This window comes from Phodopus roborovskii, unplaced genomic scaffold, assembly GCF_943737965.1.
Source record: "Phodopus roborovskii unplaced genomic scaffold, PHOROB, whole genome shotgun sequence".
Taxonomy (NCBI): Eukaryota; Metazoa; Chordata; class Mammalia; order Rodentia; family Cricetidae; genus Phodopus; species Phodopus roborovskii.
Window position 1 is genome coordinate 27,347,634 of NW_026126410.1, and position 21,861 is coordinate 27,369,494.

A 21,861-nucleotide genomic window follows, 5' to 3' on the forward strand; every position below is an offset into this window, starting at 1 on the left:
ATTGAAGAAAAAAAAGTACTCTAGGAAGTCTTTAATTTTTTGTCTTTATTTCTTTCTTGACACAGGAATGATGCAGTTGTGCATTGTTCAGTTTCCATGAGTTTGTAGGGTTCTGCAATTTGTGTTGTTGTTGAATTCCAAGTTTAAAACATGGTGGTCTGATATGACACTGGGGGCAATCCAAATTTTTGTACCTGTTGAGGCTTGCTATGTTGCTGAATATATATTTGACTTAGAGAAGGTTCCATGTGAATCTGAGAAGAAGGCATATTCATCGGTGTTCAGATGGAATGATCTATTGATGTCTGTTAAACTCAATTGGGACATAACTTCTGTTACATTTGTTTCTTAAGTTTCTGTCTGGTGGTGGTGTCTAGTGGTTAGACTGGGGTGTTGAATTCTGCTTCTTTGTGTGATTTGAGTTTTAGTAATATTTCTTTTACAAATGTGGGTTCCTTTGTATTTGGAACATGGATGTTCAGAATTGAGACATTACCCTGATTGATTTTCCTGTGATTAATATGAAATGACCTTCATCATCTCTTTTGGTGGATTTTGGTTTGAAGTCTAATTTGTTACATATTAGACTAGCAACAACTGCTTGCTTTTTGGGCCATTTTGATTGGAAGATCATTCCAACCTTTCCTATTTTTTTCTTATATATTCTCTTACACATTTAACTGCTTCCTCCTCTATTTCCAATCCCTCCCCTACTTCTGCTCTTGCCAAGATCAACTGCTCCTCTATTTACATTTAGAAAATATCAGGCCTCTTAGGGATATCAAGCAAATATGGTATCACATGTTGCAATAATTATTTCAGTAAGTTTGATTTAGTTTTAAATATTGTCCTTCTAAAGGACTAAATGGAATCATGTTTAAACAAATTACACATTTTCTTTCACTTGTAAACAGCTTTTTGTCATCTTAAAATATTTTTATTAATAGACTTATTTTTAGTGTGTGAGTTCATGTGTATGTGTTAATATCCATGTTCCATGTAATTATGGAGCTAGGAAAACAATTTATAGGAGTTGGTTCTTGTTTTCTACCATGTGGGCCTCAAGGAGCCAACTTAGTTTAACAGTCTTGTCATAAAACCTGTTTATCTATTGACCCACCTTTTTGGCATCCTATATAACATTTTCTATAAAAATTATTATTTACAATTAACTAAATTCAGATAAGATAATAACACAACTAATATTACAATTGATGAAATTATTAATGTAGTTTTCACCCATCCACTTTTAACTTTTAGGATTTAAAAGAAGACCACATATACAATTGCAGTAAAAAAAAAAAAAAAAAAAAAAAAAAAAAGAGCAATCATATTTTATTCTTACATTAGAATTAATTTTAAAGTGAATTTATATATTTTATTTGATTCTTAGTAATATGTATATGGTAAGTATAAAATGCCAACATATTACATTTGAAAATATCAAATAATAATATTTTCCTTAAATGTGTAAGAAAATGAACTGTAACAAAGAAGACACTTCAGTTTCATCTCTGTGTAGCTTTTCATCTTTCTATGTTTAAGGAAGAAATTCTACTTCCTTATTTCCTAATGAAAAAGTTAGCCATTTAATTGAACTGTTCACTACTCTCAGATAATTATCATCCTTGTGACATTAAGGTGCAAACATACATTGTCGATTTAGTAATTGGATGTATCTAATCTGATAATTAAATTATCAATTTTCATTTGAAAATGACTCCTGTATATTGCTAAATAGGGCATGGCTCCCAGGAATTCATCAGAACTTAAGTAGTAAGGGTTGTATATTTCCCTCCAGCTGTATAAGTCCTTTTCTTGCTGGAAACTTTTCATAAAAAAATATCATAACAAATGAGAGAAAAGAAGTCAAACCGTCTCTATTTGCAGATAATATGATAGTTTACATAAGCGACCCAATAAACTCTACTAGGGAACTCCTACAGCTGATAAACACCTTCAGCATACTAGCAGGATACAAGATAAACTCAAAAAGCTCAGTAGCCCTACTTTATTCAGACAACAAAGAAGCGGAGAAAGAAATCAGAGAAGCATCACCCTTTTCAATAGCCACAAAGAACATAAAGTATCTTGGGGAAACTCTTACCAAACAAGTGAAAGACCTATATAATAAAAACTAGGTGGCTCTAAAGAAATAAATTAAAGAATATACCAGAAAATGGGAAGATCTTCCATGCTCTTGGATAGGTAGGATAAACATAGTAAAAATGGCAATCTTGCCAAAAGCCATCTACAGATTCAATGCAATTCCCATTAAAATACCACAACAATTCTTCACTGACCTTGAAAGGCTAATAATCAACTTTATATGGAAAAACAAAAGACACAGGTTAGCCAAAACAACCCTGTACAATAAAAGAATTTCAAGAGGTATCACCATCCCTGACTATAAGCTCTACTACAGCGCTATAGTTCTGAAAACAGCCTGGTATTGGCATAAAAATAGGCAGGTAGACCAATGGAATCAAATTGAACATACTTATATTAACCCACACACCTATAAACACCTGATTTTCCACAAAGCAGCTAAAAGAATACAAAGGGGCAGGAAGTTTCTTCAACAAATGGTGCTGGCACAATTGGATGATGGTGGGTAGAAGACTGCAGATAGACAGATGTCTGTCGCCATGCACAAAACTCAAGTCCAAATGAATCTCAACATAAATCCAGCCCCACTGAACCTCTTAGAAGAGAAAGTAGGAGGTACCCTTAAACAAATTTGTATAGGAGACTGCTTCCTGAACATAACTCCAGGAACATAGACACTGGGAGCAACAATTAATAAATGGGACCTCTTCAAACTTAGAAGCTTCTGTAAGGCAAAAGACACAGTGGAAAAGACCAAAAGGCAGCCACAGATTGGGAAAAGATATTCACCAACCCTATATCCGACAAAGAGCTGATCTCCAAAATATACAAAAACTCAAGAAACTAGTCAACAAAACACCAAATAACCCTATTAAAAAATGGGACTGAAGAAAGAATTCTCAATAGAGGAAATCAAAAAGGCTGAAAGACAGTAAAGAAAGTGCTCCACATCCTTAGCTATCACGGAAATGCAAATCAAAACAACTTTGAGATACCATCTTACTCCTGCCCGAATGGCTAAAATTAGAAACACCAATGATGACTCATGCTGGAAAGGATATGGAGAAAGGGGAACACTCCTCCACTGCTGGTGGGAGTGCAAACTCATACAGCCATTTTGGAGATCAGTATGGTGGTTCTGGAAGAAAATGGGAATTAGCTTACCAGAGGAACAGGCAATTCCCCTCTTAGGCATATACCCAAATGATCCACATACATGCAACAAAGACATCTGTTCTACTATGTTCATAGCAGCATTATTTGTAATAGCAAGAACCTGGAAGCAACCTACATGCCTCTCAATTGAACAATGGATAATGAAGATGTGGCACATCTACACAATGGAATACTACTCTGCAGAAAATAATAATGGAATCTTGAAATTTGCAGACAAAATGGCACTTGAAGAAACCATCCTGAATGACGTAACCCAATCACAAAATGAGGAACATGGTATGTACTCACTCATATATGGGTTTAAGACCTAGAACAAAGGATCGCCTGCCTATAATTCACACCACCAGAGGAAATAGGGTACAAAGTGTATTCTAAGGGAATCACATAAAGTCCCTCACAGAAGGGAGAAGGGACAAGTCCCCCAGAGCACAGGGGAAGTGGGGGGCAGTGAATGGAGGTATGAGTAGGAGAAAGAGAGGGGGAGGGGAGGAAAACACGGGCAACAAGGAAGATTGAATCAGGGTAGGAAGACAGAGGAGAGGGAGAGAGAGAGAGAGAGAAAGAGAGACAGAGAGAGAGAGAGAGAGAGAGAGAGAGAACATAAAAATGGGAGCCAATATTGGTTTGAAGATAAAATTGAACACAAAGAAAGGTCTAGAGAACTATAAGACTGCTGCCAACTAACAATTTGAGCCTCCATGGAAAGGCTACCATAAATGCCCTTCCTGACTAGAGAGACCATGGAGCCCTCATCTAATACCTGTTGGAAACAGAAGCAAACTCCCATACATAAACACTGAGTCGAACTCGAACCCAGATGGAGGTGGAGAGTACAAGACCAGGTTGCAGAAACACATAGAGGCAGCTGATGTGAACAAGGAGGAGCTAACGGGCGCCCAAAGTGTTAGCTGGGAATCCAGCATGGGACTGACTCAAGCCCCCCTGAATATGGGTCTCAGCCAGAAGGACTGAGCAGCCTAAGGGGCCTCAAATATTGGAACTAGGATGTGTCTCTGGTGCACAAAAGGACCTTGTGATCACATCTCTCATAGATGGATATTGCCTTATTCTAGAGACAGGAGAGAAGTCCTAGTCCCTATTTCAAATGACCTGACAGATCTCCATGACCCCACTTCGATGGCATTGCCCTACATTGGAGTGGGGGGTTGGGAGGCGAGGGTGGTCAGGGTACACGTAAGGGGGCAGAGAGGGTAAAAGGGAGGTAGAGAGGGAACAAGGGAGGGAGAGGGAACTTGGATTGACATGTAAAATAATAAATTGAATAAAAAAGGAAAAGAAAAAAATTATGATGCATTTCCAATCTAAAAAAAAAAAACAAAAACAAATGAGTGATAATATATTTGTTCTCTTACCAAGTGAAAAGGAGGATGCAATTCCAGATATATTTTGATTGAAGAAAGTGCTTAATTTTCATAATGTCATTTTAAATTGAAAATTGCATTTTAAAAATCCACCTATATATTGAGCTCATCAAATTTCATTATTTAGTAACACTCTACAAAATTGACTGATAGATGATAAAGTATGTAGATAAATTACAGATAAGCAGAGAGACCAACACATATATAACTGTTAGACAGATTGTTCAAATGCAGCAACTTATAGTAGGGGGCAATACCCTGTTAGACATTATATATTATCTGTGAAAACCACTAGTACCATGGAAGGGTTATTAGCTAATAGGATTATACAGACAAGCCCAAAATTGTACATTACATTCTATGCTATTTTGAATCTTTGTAAATTGTACTGTAAACCCTTTTACCAAAAATAATGCATATTTGTGTACATAACATACACAAATCTAGCAGGAACTTGACTAGAATTTTTATCCCTTGAGACTAGCAATTATCGCTGGACATTGGTGACTCATGCTTTTTATTCCAGCACCTGGGAGGCAGAAGCAGGAGGATTTCTGTGCTTTCTAGGCCAACCTGGTCTACAGAATGAGTTCCAGGACAGACTCCAATGCAATACAGAGAAAAAATCCTGTTTTTTAAAAAAATGACTAGCAAATATAGAATTATAATACTAGAATAGTAGAAGGTTCAAGTGATCACACTCACACAGGTATAAACCCTGTAAGCTACCAAACTATGTGCCGAACAAAACATTTTGACTGGTATAAGAGAAACATGATTGCTATGAATATAACCAACAATTTTTATTAGATATAAGACCTGCCCCAGTAGATAAAACCAATCCCTTACAATTTCAATGAGGTCAACTTGTGATGAGAGGGTTCACAACCTCTTGTACTTAGGGAAAAACTTACTATTATTATTCAAGGATATAGGGAAGGGAGAGACTATGAATAACACTTTCAGTTTTGGAGAGTTTTGTTTCTGAGATATGTACATGTAAAATCATAACCAATCTCTTAGAGTACCCGTAACTCTCAGTTTTGCATAAGACTCATTACTGGCTCATTATGCTCTATCCCTGTGTTTGATTCTAAGGTGAAAGTAAAAATATGTATATTTTGCTCAAATGTCTTCCCTCCTCATTTAATCAAGCATCACATTATATAGAATACACCACAAAGCATTAGTGAAGTGAAATAACTTTACTTGTCATTATATTTTTGTCACTTGTTATACAATAAACAATTGTATACGTCTATTTCAATCAAGATGTAAAACAACATAACACTTTGTTGAGCACTAGAAAGTTGAAATTAATTTTTAAATGATATTATGATAATACTAAATATCCTGGGTTTTAGTATATGCATTTGTAGTATGAACTTGTTGAGTACTTGTATTCTTCCCTTTCTTTTCCTTTTTCTCCCTCCTCCTCTCTCCCTCCCTCTGCCTCTTTCTTCTTTCTTTATTCCTTATTTAATTTTCTGTCTTTTGTTAATGACATTATAAGTGGCTTAGCAACCTGTTTTACTTGTTCAATATTTTAAGATTTCAAAGGAGGATAATAGCATGTACTCATCATGGAGTAGAGCAGAACACAGTCAGGGATGTTTTCCAGGTCAGGGAGTGCTTACAAAGACCATTCCACTTCACATCAGGTTAATGGTGTTTTACCCTAAGCAATGCTTCCAGATTGGGAATGTTTCAAAATCAGAAAAAATGAAAAAAGCCAAGCATTATTTTTAAAAATTAATTACAGTACCTGAAATTTAAGATAGTTACTTACTACAATTTACTCCTGAGAGTTCAAGACCAGAATTGATGAATATAGAGGTAAGTATTAACGCTATCATCTTTAGGACAATAGGCCAACCAGGTTTTAGTCTGATGTAATAACTAGAGAAATGGGATAAAGCATGCTTCATGATATTTTATTTTTGTCACTTACCATTGAAGAGAAAACTGAACCTAAAAAAAATGTCCAAAGACCTACAAGACTGACTCCAAATAACAATTTGAGCAACAGTGGAAAGTCTACCATAAATGCCTTTCCCTGATAATGAGATCACCAACTAATTTATCGACCATCATGGAGCCTTCATCTAGTACCTGTTGGAAACAGAAGCAAACACCCACAACTAAACACTGAGTCGAACTAGAATCCAGATGCAGAGAGAGGACAAGACCAGGCAGCAGAAACACATAGAGACAGCTTATGTGAACAAGGAGGAGCTAATGGGCCACCAGACTGATAGTTGGGAATCCAGCATGGGACTGACTTAGGCCCCCCTGAATATGGGTCTCAGCCAGAAGGACTGAGTAGTCTAAGAGACCTCAGACAGTGGAGCCAGGATGTATCCCTTGTGCACAAAAGGACCTTGCCAACACATCCCCCATGGAGGGATAACTGCCTTAACCTAGATACAAGAGAGATGCCCTAGTCCCTACTTCACATGACCTGTCAAATCTACATGACCCCAAAGGATGGTATTCCCCTACATATGGAATTGGTGTGGGGGTGGGTGGGCGGGTAGTATGGTTAGGGTGCATGTGAGAGGGCATAGAGGGTAAAAGGAAAGGAGGGATGGAGGGATGGAGAGGGAACTGGGATCGACATGGACAATAATAAATTAAATAAATAAAAAGAGGGATTTACCTTGTCACCTGGAGAAGGGTAAGGAACAAGTTCTCCTGAGCAAATTAGGAGCAAGGGGGTTGTGTGTGGGGGAGACGTAGTGAGTGGAGAGAGAGTTAGCAGAAAGAGAAGGGGAGAAGAGGAGGGGAAAGGAGAACATGAGGGAGCAGGAAGGTTGATTTGGTAGAAAAATAGAGGTAAGCAAGAAAAAAAGATACAATAGAGGGAGCCATTATAGGTTTAAAGGAAATCTCACACTTGGGAAATGTAAAAAGACATACAATGATGATCCCAACTAACAATTTGCTCAACAGTGGAAAGGCTAACTTAAATACCCTTCCCTGATGAGATTAATAACTAATTTATATGCCATCTTAGAGCTCTCATCTAGTAGCTAATGGAAAAAAAAAAGCAGAAACCCATAGCTAACACTGAGTTGAACTCCTGGAATCCAGTTGCAGAGAGGGAGAAGTGATGAGCAAAATGGTCAAGACCAGGGTACAGAAACCCACAGAGACAGCTGACATGAACAAAGGGTAGCTCATGGACCCTCCCCAGACTGATAGATGGGAAACCAGCATAAGACCAACACAGACCTAAAATGACTTGACAGATTTTTGATGATCCTTTCTGGAAAGCCTCACCCTCCCTGGGGAATGGATTTGGAATGGGGAATGTAGGATTGTCATGTAGGGGATTAGGGAGGAAGAGGGAAGTGGGATGGATATAAAAAATAAGAAAAAGTCTATCTGGTTCCTCTCAGTCTCTGCTTCCTCTTTGTCCTTCCTAGCAGTGGCCTAGTAGAAAATTAAGCAAAGATGTCTGAGAATTTAGGGGTAACCAAAGATGGAAACAATGAACCTACTGAAATGATGTGCCTGCATGGCCTGGGACCATGATTATCGGAGGGTGTCAGGAGTTAAACACTTAACAAACCACCAGGAGAAGTTAAGAATATGCTGCTGTTACCACTGTTTGTTACAGAGAGTAATGGGCTTATATAACCAAGCCAGGGGATATGCTAAGCATAGGAGGAAGTCATGCACCACCCACACCTGGGGGCAAGGCATGCCTGCACTGTGCACTGTAAAGTTCTAAAAACAACCTTGTTTGTTCAACCTTTTTTGCATGGAAGTTCTACAGCTGGGTGGGGAGGAAGAGAGCTGTACGGGACAAGTCCTTAAATTTCCAACACTGAAATACTGTCAGAAGATGATAGGGCAGTATTGATGTCCACAGTTACAGCCCAGTTCCTAGGGGCATGTGGCCTCCGATATCGGAACCGGTGTCTCAGTGTGTGGACCTGGAAGCCACACTACCCCTGTCCCCTGTGCAGCTTTCCCCATGGCCCAAGGGCCCTGCCTAGCAGCACCTTTGCCCATACCCCCAGCACTGGCGGGCGGCAGCAGGATGAGCTTGGGGGGTGGGGACAGGGGTGGAGGGGTAGGGGGATGGACACTGCTAGGGATCAGTTTGCAGGCCCTGGGCAGGGCTGGTGGAAAGAATTCTACATGCCCTGGATGCTGGCTGTGGTAATCTGGTATATTTTGGCAACTATCCCAAAGATAACAAAAGGAAAATGGATGAGACAGATACTACGTCGGCAGAGAAAGTGAAAAGAGCAGTTCAGAAAACATCCCATGGTGTTGGGTCTCCTGTGGTAAACAACAAAACAAGACCTGAATGACTTTTGGAGACGTTCTTATGGTTCAAGTCAAGAAAGATCTTAAAACTGGTCACTCAAAGGGGTTTGGCTTTGTTCGATTTCTGGAATATGAAACCCAAGTGAAAGTAATGTCACAGTGACATATTTTAGATGGGCGATGGTGGGACTGTAAACTTGAATTCTAAGCAAAGCCCAGATGAGCCTTTAAGAAGCAGAAAAGTATTTGTTGGGCGTTGTACAGAAGACATGACTGCTGAAGAGCTTCAACAGTTCTTCTGCCAGTATGGAGAAGTATTAGAAGTCTTCATTTCCAACCCATTCAGAGCTTTTGCCTTTGTTACCTTTGCAGATGATAAGGATGCCCAGTTCCTTTGTGGAGAGGATTTGATAATTAAAGGAATCAGCAATCATATTACCAATGCTAAACCTAACTAAGCATGATAGCAATAGACAGTTAGAAAGAAGTGGAAATTTGGTGGTATTCCAGGTCGCTTTGGGAATCTGGGTGGGTTTGGCAACAGCAGAGGGGGTGGAGTGGCTTGGGAAATAACTAGGGTGGCAACATGGGTGGCAGAATGAACTTTGGAGCTTTTAGCATTAATCCAGAGATGATGGCTGAAGCCCAGGCAGCACTGCAGAGCAGTTAGGGTATGATGGGGATGTTAGCCACCCAGTCAGGTTCATCTGGTAATAACCAAAGCCAGGGCAGCATGAAAAGGGGACCAAATCACGTTTCTGGATCTGGAAATAATTCCTTCAGTTGTTCTAACTCTGGTGACCCTCTTGTTTGTGGGTCGGCATCAAATGCAGGATCAGGCAATGGTTTTAATGGCGGCTTTGGCTCAAGTATGGATTCTAAATTCTCTGGCTGGGCATGTAGGCAGTGGGTGGTGGTAGGTTGGTCGGTTGATAGTTAGGTCTAGAATTGTGGGATTCAAATTTTTCTAAACTCACTGGAAGTATGTTGTAAAATACATATGTACTAATATTTTTCAGATTGGTTTGTTTAGTGTGGAGTATATTCAGCAGTAGTTTTGACAGTTTTCTTTAGAAAAAGAAGAAAAGCTAAACAAATTTTATAAGTTTGTTATATAAAGGGTAAAAATACTGAATTGTTGAAAGTAAACTGCTGTTTGCCCAATTGGAAAACCAACACTACAGTTGATCTCAGAAAGTTTCTCTATAATACTCTGTCATTGGAATTGTTAAATGGATTCATTTACATGTTCAGAGTTGAAATCTTTGGTTAGAACTATATTCTTTTCTCATTTTAATTTGGATCCCACGCTATGAATTTTTTCCTTAGGAAAATCTCCATTTGGGAGATCATGATGATACAATGTTTGGTTCTTTTGGTTTTGTTTTTAACATTTGTCTTCCCTCATGAACGAAAGTATAATATGAAAACTTCTTTAATCTCTGCAGTTCATCTCATTTCAAATGTTTATGGAAGAAGCACTTCATTGAAAGTAGTGCTGTAAATACTCTGCCATAGGAATACTTCTGTCTACATGCTTTCTCATCCAAGAATTCTTCATCATGCTGTACAGGCTGCGTCTTTGATGGTGGGTGTTCCATTTTTATCCCTTACTCTTTATTTCATGGAGTAATATCAATGCTATGAATGCAAGGCAGTGATATGGAACCAGAAGGCTGTTTGAACTTTTGAAACATTGTGTGGGATTGATGGTGGTGCCTAGGCATGAAAAGCTAGTATGCTTGGTGGTGCAAAATGGATATTTTTTAACATGGAGAGATGTGCCACCCAATCCTGTGATTTTGGTGAGAGTGTGCATAGAACAATGATAGCTAATAAAGTCTGAATGTTTTTTCATCAAAGGACATCCACAAGACTTTAAGTTTTGTTCTTAGAAAACACAATTTAGTTGAATTTTGAATGTATTAAGTGAAATACTTCTACTTAACTCCCCTGTTGTCAATTGCTGTGGGCATTTGAACTGAAGCTGATGGGCTGCGAACTTGCACTGAGCTTGCTGTGTGCTTTGCAGAAGTTGGATGCAGAGTTCACCAGTGAACTCAGGTGTTTCAAAGAGGGTGGACATTTCTCATGTCTGTTAGCTACCATAAGAATGCTGTTTGCTGCATTTCTGTGTCCTCTGCTTGGATGCTTTTTATAAGAGTTGTCATTTATGGAAATTCTTAAATAAAACATATTTAAATAAAAAATAAGAAAATTTAAAAAAAAAAAGGCAAAATTAGGAAGTGTTTAATATTCTACATCTATTTTCCTGAGAGTATCTTGTTAGAATATGTGATTGTAGCTCAGAGATGAACTATTGTTTGGTACATGAGATTACCTCTATTTGATCACGAGCATTAAAAATATACTTAGATATTTAGGGCATTGGAACATTCTGAGCTGGTAAGTGCCCTGGGGAGTGCCTGAAATTGTAGCTCTTTATGAAAACAAAATGAGGACCTTCATTGAAGCTAAAACAGAAGGGCTGGTCTATGCACCACAGTGAAACCAAGATTGACACACCCAAACCAAACATGCAAAATATAAAAAGTACAGAGAAATATTAAATAGACTAGTGTGTGTAAATTTTATTATAGAATATATTTATCCAAGTAAATTTTTATTCCTATTATGAAAACATAAAGTGTTGTTTTATAATAGGACAAGAAATTATCTCTCTCAACTTTTTCTAACAAGGCCAGATTAATAGCAATCTCTTATTATTATTGTTTTTTAAACCAGGTGCTATTAATTAAATCAGATGTGTTCTATATCCTTAAACAATAAGTTACTTCTTTGAACTCCAAATATTCAGACTCCTTTCATTCAAACAATTGAAATGTAAAGTGAATAGTGTTTTATATACTTATCTTAATGTGCAGACCTGCTTCTTCTATATAATATATCCTAGTCCAACATCTAAGAAAAATGTTAAATGTATCTTTATTAGTACAGAAGGTCTTTCCTAACAATTTTACATTAATGAGCAAAATTTCTGAGATAAAAGTGACTGATATTGAACCTGAATAACTGCATTGCACAGAATCAGTGAAATACAGGGAGGCTGCATTTTCCTATGTGCAGGTATCAAGTTGGGATGTCATTCAGTTTTTAATTCCCAGGCCACATTTTTATTAAGACTTACTAGAGTCTCTTCTCCAATCTATATATAATAAAATCCACAGTGAGTTAATATTTGTAGGTTGTTAAGAAGAAACATTGAATATTTTCATTATATCCTCATTGACATCATCTTCTTTAATCAACTGTTTAGAAATGCTAGCAATTTTAGACTTTAGAAATTTGAAATTTAATGCATTTAATTCTTTATTCTGATTAATTTCACACCCAATGCTATATTATATGTTCAATACAGTTTTTTTAACACTGTAGTAAAATTCAAATGAAATCTACATTTCCGTCGGTAATTATATGTTTGTACTATTTAAATTGTGGGTCATGCTGTTCTAAGGTGTTCAAACACAGGAGGAGACAGCAGAGAGTGGATGGGCTTTCTATTATGTTGTGACATTTTGTCAATAAAAAGTTATAGACCTATTAAGAGCATTGGAGCAGAAATTAAATAGAATTTTAAATATAATCCATGCATTGCATAATGAAAACTATTTTATAGTCAATGTAAGTTATCAAAAGAAGGATTAACAATTTTTTAATAAAATTTTATCAGGGTCGTTCTCATCTTCTATGTTTAATAATCAGGCCAACTTGCTTGGATCAGAATTGATACATACTTCTCTTAAAAAATGTGTAAGCTGATTTATTTAAAGTCATGTGTTACATTCATCCATGTTTTATCTCATAGAATATTAAATATGTATTGCTTAATGATAGAAAATATAATACTGAATTATGAGATTGATTTGTATAAAGACTATATAAGTTAAAATTAATAGTCATTTCATTAATTTTCATTTCTTTTCTACTAACTACATAATTCTGGACAATGTGTCATGAGCTGAAATTTTCTGACTTCTACGCCTGAGCACTTGTTGGTTCCATCAGGTTACAGGCAATATTCTGAGAAGTGTTCTGAGTGGAGGAAGAATTAACTCCCATATAACATTAGGCATTTGTCAAGAGAAACTAAATGCTGACAGATTAGCAACCTTACCATCACTAGCTCAGTGCTGTACTACATTCAAGGAAATTTAATTTTTTTCTGTTTATTATCTGCAAATACAACTAGCTTTAAAGATTTTTTCCATCAATTTTATAGTACAGTCAGATTAACCAAATGAAATTAGCCTCCACAAACAATCTGTCCTCGATAATGTTTATAAAGCAGTGAAATAAGTTTAAACATAGGTAAATTAAACATAATGCTATTAGGACAGTGTGATGGTGGTAGATACACTGCCCTGAAAGGAATGTTGTGAATATTGTAAAATACTGAAGAGCAGCTTAAGGGAGACGGTTTGTATCAGCTTACAGTAGGAGATGGAAGGAATATGTCATGTTGAGAAGGGTTAGCATGGCAGTAGGCTATCTTAGCTACTGTTCAAATGCTGGAAAGAGACAGCATGACTAAGCCAGGAATTCTCCAGTAAGATAAGGCCATTTAGAAATACATAGATTAGTAGTTATGGATTAATAACTAAGAAAGAGCTAGCCAATAAGAAACTCTAGCCACCAGCCAACAGGTTAATAATTAATATAAGTCTCTGTGTGTTCATTTGGAGCTGAAGTGGCAGGACAAGTAACACCAGCAACAAAGAAAAGAATAGTTTATTACTAGCTCTCATTCACAGACAAACCATGTGTGCTACAGATAATTGTTACTCCTGTTTCTGGCTTGTGCAATTTACCTGCCTTTAAATTCTGCTTTGTAATTGTTTAAAGAGTAGCTGCTTCAAAATTGATAGCAATGGCATAACTATTGTGTATTCCAGGAAAATAATGTCAAAGACACATTTATTTTCAATCAGCATGTCTGATTGAAATTCTTGTATGATTACAGCCTCTGTATTTATAGAATGGTTAGTAGTATTGTGTGTTTACAAAGATTTGCTTGTTTTATTTAGCAATGCAACTCCAGCTAAATTTCTCTCCATCAACCAAGATTATATTCTGTGTATTATGAGTAGCCCTTTGATTTGTACTTTATATCTTAACTTTGCCCTTTCATGTTTCATGTCACTTTATTTTATCAAGTTTTGTACATGTTTCCTTGCTCACAAATATCTTTATGCAATAGCTGAATATTTTCAAATAAAAACGTAGTTTTTAATTAAAATTTATTAGTGTAAACTCCAGAGATGCCTTATTTTTCTGTCTTTAAAATATAACTTTTTTGATTAGTTGCTACATATGTTTTCTGACCAGAAAACATTAGAATATTAATAGAGTTTAGTGAGATATTTGACATAAGAATAGAATTAAGTGATATGTTCAAAACATTTTTTCAATATTGTCCCTTAGTCATAATATCAGTATTCCTTGGTAACTTTATAAACTAAGGCTTGTTTTATAAATGAGAAAATATACTTTTCAGAATCTTTCTTCTTCCAGGGTAGATGATCTAGGAAAGAAGGAATACAGGGAGATGAGTGTTTCCTTTATCACAAATGTTGGTTCTAGAGTAACCACAAACCTGTTTACCACCTGTAGGATTAGGAGTATTTGAGTGTGTGTGTATGTGTGTGTGTGTGTGTGTGTGTGTGTGTGTGTATGTGTGTGTGTGTGTGTGTGAGTGTATATCATATACATACATTACATACATACATTACTTAAAATATATAAATGCATGATAAATTATATATTACTAACTATATAATATATATTTTATAACATATAACTATTACAAGCAGTTTGTCCACCAGCCTTGTCCCAGAGCCTCAGCAGCGCCAATATAACAAACAGACATGCTGTATTAGAAAAAGCTTTTGGCCTGTTACTAGCATTTCTTATTCTGTTGGCCTATTTCTTATTGGCTAGCTATGTCTTAAATATTAACCCATTTCTATTAATCTAAATGTTTCCACATGGTCTTATCTTACCAGACAAGGGTTCTGGAATCCTTCTCTCAAGTCCCTACATATAATTGTAAATGTATAGTTTACAGATATTTAGATAGTTATTAATATATAATTTTTCTTATATGGTTGTTTGTGTGTACAAATATACCAAGCATATATATGTATCTTAGAGGCCAGATGAGGATCTCCTGTTCAATGAGCTGCCCAATGTGTAGTATTTCCTATGATTTAAATTATTTCATCAAAGAAGGAAACTCTTTAACACACAGGAGTTTCTAAAGGGAGGCTTCCGAAGATTCAGTAAATAAATTCAGAAGCTTCCAAGACATTCCTGAAACTAATGATAACCTCCAAGCTAATGGAGGGCATAAAAGAGCAGAAAGATTGAGCCAGGGAAAGAATAGAGGAGGTCAAGAAAAGAGATAACATAATAGAGGGAGTCATTATGTGTTTAAAAGAGAAATCTGGCTCTAAGGAAATGTCTAGAGATCTATAAGGATGATCCCAACTGACAATCTAAGCAATAATGGAGAGACTACCTTAAGTGTCCTTCCCCAATAATGAGATTGATGACTACTTTATTTGCCACCCAAGAGCTTTCATCTAGTAGCAAATGGAAGCAGAAGCAAACATCCAAACTCCTGGAATTTAGTTGTAGAGAGGGGGAAGTGATAAGCAAAGTGGTCAAGAGCAGGCTGGAGAAACCCACACAAAAAGTTGACCTGAAAAGGGGGAGATCATGGTCCTCAGATTGATAGCTGGAAGACCAGCACAGGACTGATCCAGACTCCACTGAATGTGGGTGTCAGTTAGGAGGCCTGGGAAATTTATGGAGCCTCTGGTAGTGAATTTACTATTTATCTCTAGTATAGAAATGGACTTTGGGAGTCCATTCCACATAGAGGGATACTCTCTCAGCCTAGACATACGGGGGAGGCCCTAGGCCCTGCTCCAATTGACATGACAGACTTTAAAGATCCTCCATGGAAGATCTTACCCTCCCTAGGGAGCAGAAAGGGAATGAGATTGGTTTGGGGGGGCAGGAGAAAAGGGGAGGGAGAGGGAACTGGGTTTGACATGTAAAAAACCTTGTTGAAATTTAATTTTTAAAAAAATGGAAACATTTAGTCAATCAATCACCAAAAGAAAATCAAAATCCTCCCCCTAGCCAAGCTATCTGCTTTGTGTTTTGTCCAGAAAGAACATATAATATTGAGCACATGGGATAAACATCTGGTATTTGGATAGAATACTCTAAGTTATCCTTGTTATGTGTCATCTTACCTGAAGGAACCTATATGAAGTCAACTTCTGCAGTCTGTGTTGACACATTCTGAAGGCTTGTGTAGTGAAATTATAAAACTTCCATTCCATACCTATTGTCATATATTAACATTTCTGAAGAGCATTTCCATACAACTGTATATACAAGAAAGTCTACTTTTCAATATCTGGTAGTTTTTCTACATTGACAGGCAATCCCTCAGTGGTCAAAATAGTCATGCTTTCTTCACGATTCTCATATCTATTGTATTTCAATAAAATGTAGTATGTTCCTTCACATTTTCCAATTTAAGTGTGTTTGTATAAAAAAATATCACTTCTTAATTTCATTGAAAGGTATAATGTCTCTCACCTTTCCTTTGGAATATATTTTGTTATCTAGTCAACATTTGTGTGATATCAGCCAAGTATTCATAGTTAATATTAATTAATTATTGGGTAATCAGCTGTCCTGATGAAAAACACAGTGTTCAAATGGCACCCAACTTGGGAATATTACATCAAAATAAATCCCAAGAAAGCATGATAAGTGGTTCTATAGACACAAAAGCTGAGTCAAACACTGCTTCCTGGTAACCACCTTCTCTAGGGTAGGCTCAGTAGGAACAAAATGAGATTCAGCTCCTTTAGTTTGGTGAGCTCATAACTGTATCTTGATATTTAAATGTAAAGGGGTGAGAGGTTTTTACAGAAATGGGACTGCAAAACAAGTGTTAATTTCTGATGATTTATTAAAGTGTGAATTAACAAAGATGAAAAAGAAGTCAGTGGTATAAAATCTTTGTGAAAATCAAAGTGTACAAACTTGAAAATATGCCAACTGGAAAATATCTCATTTAAAAAACTGCCAATTACCCATGTGACTGTGTAGTATTGTGTATTTGTCCTTTAATATGAAAATAAAGTCATAATGATGGAATAAATCTAATCATATGTTGACCATAATACTGTAAATTCTGAGTATTTCTTTGTATCAAACATTAGTATTAACATTAGTCAATATATGACATTTTTGCTAAGAGTCCTTGAAGTTATATATCTTACATTAGATACTGAAAATATATCAGCCATTAGTTTGTACATAGATTTATTAGCCTTTACTGCAATGATTTTCCCAAATAATTTTGGAATTATAGAATATCACACATTTATCACACTTTTATAAAGAAAGTACTTGAAACATAGATTTAACTTTTCTGTTGCTCCCATAGCATGTTATAGCTAGTCTGTAGAAAAGATAGACATGTAGAAAAGATAGAGGTTTCTATTATAACCATTTGGAGGACAGCTGGGGAGCTTTCATTGTATGTATTAAAACAAAGGTCAATATGAGGTTAAATCTCAACAGTCAAAATGCAGAAATATAGGATAAGTTTGAGAGTGGCCCTGCTGATTATTGCACAATACAATCCCTTGAATAAATGCTTGCTTCCTGCTTCTATGATTTTTGGTTTCATAGGTGCAAATGTCATTGACATTAAACAAAGTATGTATCTATTATTTTCCATTTAAATTTTAAGTTAAGGTTTTTTTCTGTCCATAGAAAATATGCAGAAATTTGACTAACTTAGAGATAGACCTTCATTGTCCCGAGATTACATTGCCCTCATGTATTCACAGCAAGAAAGACTATGTCTGTATTTAGGCTTATTGAGAGAGATAGTCTGTAAGAGTTATTACTCTATAACTACTGAAATAATTACAGAAAGCCAGTAAACGTAAACTATGATAATCTCAGAATTTCAGAGGGGTAAGGATTTAAGTAACAATTCCAAAGAAGAAAGTTATTACTAATTTGAATTTTGCATTGAAAGTAACTAGAGCTATTATTTAAGGACGCTTGTATTTTCTTTATTTCTTCAGCAAATCATATAAAATTTAACAATGATTTATTTTGTGAATTATCTATTTCATGTTAAGTAGAGATTTGGTTATTTACATGTCACTACACTTGATTGTAGCTAAACTGTGCATTCCCAGGAAGGATATTCCACTACCACATGAAGATAACGATTCCAGGTTTTTTGGGCTATTTTCTTTTTGACAAATCATTGGCATTGAAACTAAGATCATTAATGAGCTTCCATATTTCCTAGATGTCTGCTGGATTTGTTCATTAGAATTCTCAAGAGAAATGAAAATGATGACAGTATAGTTTGGGGACATGTAATTGTACAAATATATATATATATATATATATATATATATATATATATATATATTTATATAATCTTTATGGCTGTGCATAGAAAAACACCAATTTCATCATGTTTGCAGATTTTTATAAGTATTTCCTCCCTTGATACAAGCACTTTCCTTCCAGCCTGGTCCCACAGCTGCATCAGTCCCAAATAACACACAGAGACACTGCATAAATTATGAAACTGTTGGCCACTGGCTATGGTTTCTTATTGGCTTATAATCTCTGACTTAACTATAAATACATTTTTCTATTAATCTAAGTATTTCCACGTGATCTTGGTTTACCAGGAATGATATAGACCTGCATCTCCTTTTGCTTCCTACATCTCTGCAGAGAAGAGAGCAATTTCCTGTTTGTCTCTGTTTATATTCTGATTCTGACAAGCTATGTCACTTCCTGCCTATCTGTACAAAGCTCCAGACCTCTATAGTTAGATAGTGGCAGTGTCTGCCATGCCAAGTCACTTCCTGACTGGCAAATCAGTGTTTTATTCATCAACCAATAAAACAAACATATATACAGAACAATGTCCATCACTCCCTACATAAATTTATAAAATATATTTAATTATAAATTCAATTCTATTAAGATTATACAAAATAATTCTTAAGTCTTCAAAATGTAAAATAAATTTCAAGGGCATTTGAGAATAAATATTGCAAATTTGATAGTTCACGATCTGAAAATTCATACATAGTTGACTGAGATGATCCTTGCATAATTCCTGCCTTTTCAGCTCAAGAAATGTAAAAGATAATGCTAACCGTGCCTCGGGGTTCATCACATAGAATAAAAGAAAATTTATTGTTATGACATTGCAATGATACAAGCAGGATTTAAGAAACCATTAAAAGAAAGAAAGAAGGATGGAGGGAGGAAGAGAGGAATGGAGTGAGGGAGAGAGAGAAAGGAAGAAAAGAAGAAAGATGTTCTCTAGCTTGCTGCTTATGGGCATTGCTTTATAGTTTCATATCATATCCAACAAGATGAATGTCATACAAATATTGAAGATGATATAACTATATTACTTTCTATTATATGTTTAACTGCATGTTAGACTCATGGATTTAACTAAAAAGTGTTAAATATTAATCTAATAAGTTATAACGTTACTCTCTAAGTAACATTTGCTCAGAATAAAATTGAAGAGGCCATGCAATCTGGATATGATTTTCATAACACCCAAGATAGAGTGGTAAAAGGAAGATACATCTGCTACTGCTGTTCAATGGTGTATTACACGAAAGGATTTATAGTCTAGATTTTCTTCTTTTCTTAGGTAGGAAGGAATCAAACTGTTATGTGCTTTATAGAAAGTGTCCAATAAGTAAGAAACACCTTAAATAAATAAAAACCAATTTTTAGTATTCCAACTTTTTCCCCTTTCAGATTTTACAAATAAAACCATACTTGCATAAAAATTTCAATAAGTACTCCTACCCAGCATTCACTTTCCAAAATAAGTGCCCTTGGAGTCATAAAAATTTAGGGATGCCTTGGGCATTTGACAAAATCTTTGATCCAATCTCCTAAAAATATATTGTGTCTAATAATATCTTGTGGCAATTAAGGAATATAAATTAAAAGTATGTGAAATATTTAGTACTTTTGTCTGGATCTCAGAAAACAGTTCATTAAATGTTAATATTTTTTGTCATCTTCATGGGTTTAATGGATAAGAAATTTATTTTTTTCATCAATGGAGAAATTTCTGCTCCTCACTAGGTGCTGCTAGAATTAGCTAACCAACAAAGATATAATTTCTTCAGTTGATCTGGTGGCTTACTGAAGGCATATATATATATATCCTATGGCATTTGAACATGTATGCAAGCTTATATAATGGAGCTTGATTTCTTGGTCTGCTGAATCAGTGGGTTGGAAATTGGCCATATTACAATTACAAGACAGAAGAAATGAACAAACTAAAATCAACAACTTTTTTTTTTTACTCTTTAATGAATTGATGTCAAAGGACACACTATGACCACAAAACACAGTTACATAGATAAATAGATGTAATCACACAATGAATTTGTTTCCTTGGAACAGAATATTTCTTCTGTAGCAATTTCCTCTGAGGTTGTAAATTTCCATTATGGATGGAAGCTCATTATGACAGAATATGTTTACAGAGAATCTTTATAGAAAGAAAAAGATGCTTAGGATGTGAAATACCCCTGTATGGATGTTAATTCAGATAGGAAAAAAAAAAAGCACAAAGTGGTTTTAAGAATTCCCTAAGACATATAGATCCTACCTCCCTCCCACAAACATACATACTCAGCAAATGCTTCTTAGATTCATTCTCAGATGAGCCTTTCTGCAAAGGAATCTCTCAGAAGTCAAGCTTCAATAAGACTGATAGACAGTCCCAGCATCATGGAAGATGCAGAGACCAGTCTTGATACTTGGACAAAGTAGAGATTATCTGAAGAACTAGAAGTAATTGAGATCAGAGCAGATAAATGGAAGAGGCTTGGATCAAATGAACCAACATGAATGGACATCCTCCCACCTGTTGACCTGTTGTATTTATTCAGTGTGTTCTTTTAAGACACTACATATTTTGTCATAATTTCTAGGTGATATAGCTCTTTTTGTGTCATTTCTACTCCTATAATTAACTCCTTATATATGTCCTTGCTATCAGTCCCAATAATACTCATTGATCCACCAAGTGCAGTTTTGGTGGTAAACATACATAAGTTTTTCACCATTTCCTTATCTAGAGAAATAAACAGTTGTTTACATCTACAAAGAAATAGTATCCCACAACAGTTTTCTAAAACCTAAAACTGATGTGGACACTTGAACAGTAACTGATTGATGAAGGTAGGCAGAGGTTATACTGCATGTAAGGAAATCTGAGTATTGCAGTCTTAAGCTCACATGACACTCCCACAAGACTTTCAAGTGAATTCTTATTGGGAGGAAAAAGTAACTATATTTTCTTGGAAAATTATGTTTAAGAATAGCCTAGTTCAAATCATTGCTCAGTTGGTAGATGACAAATTGTTAACCTCTCATTTCAAACACTCTTTCTTGGTTTCTTAACATGTAAAAAGAGTAGAAATACATAAGAGTCAGAGAAACATATGTAGTCTATCTTAGCCATATCGATTTATACATAAAATTATGCATTGGCATTCCTCACAACTAATTATGAATGTCAATAGGCATGCCAGTGATAGAGCTGTAATATACATACCTCACTTAAGAGAATACTTTGGAGAAATGTAGAAGCAATGGCAACACAAGCACAACAACAATAGAGGAAATGCTAACTCGATGCCACACAATGTTACAAAACAACAATAAAAAAAAAAAAAACAGCCTATGAGTAAAGACTTTATTCAGGTTTACTTAAAACCTTAAGCCAATGTCTCTAATACCAGTTCCAATGACCAAATGCATCATCCTTACC

General features: G+C 35.7%; 1 pseudogene; it reads left to right on the top strand.

Annotated features, from left to right (window-relative positions):
- The first annotated feature begins 8,504 nt into the window (after positions 1 to 8,504).
- On the top strand, positions 8,505 to 10,527 carry LOC127220781 (TAR DNA-binding protein 43-like; annotated as a pseudogene).
- The last annotated feature ends 11,334 nt before the right edge of the window (positions 10,528 to 21,861 follow it).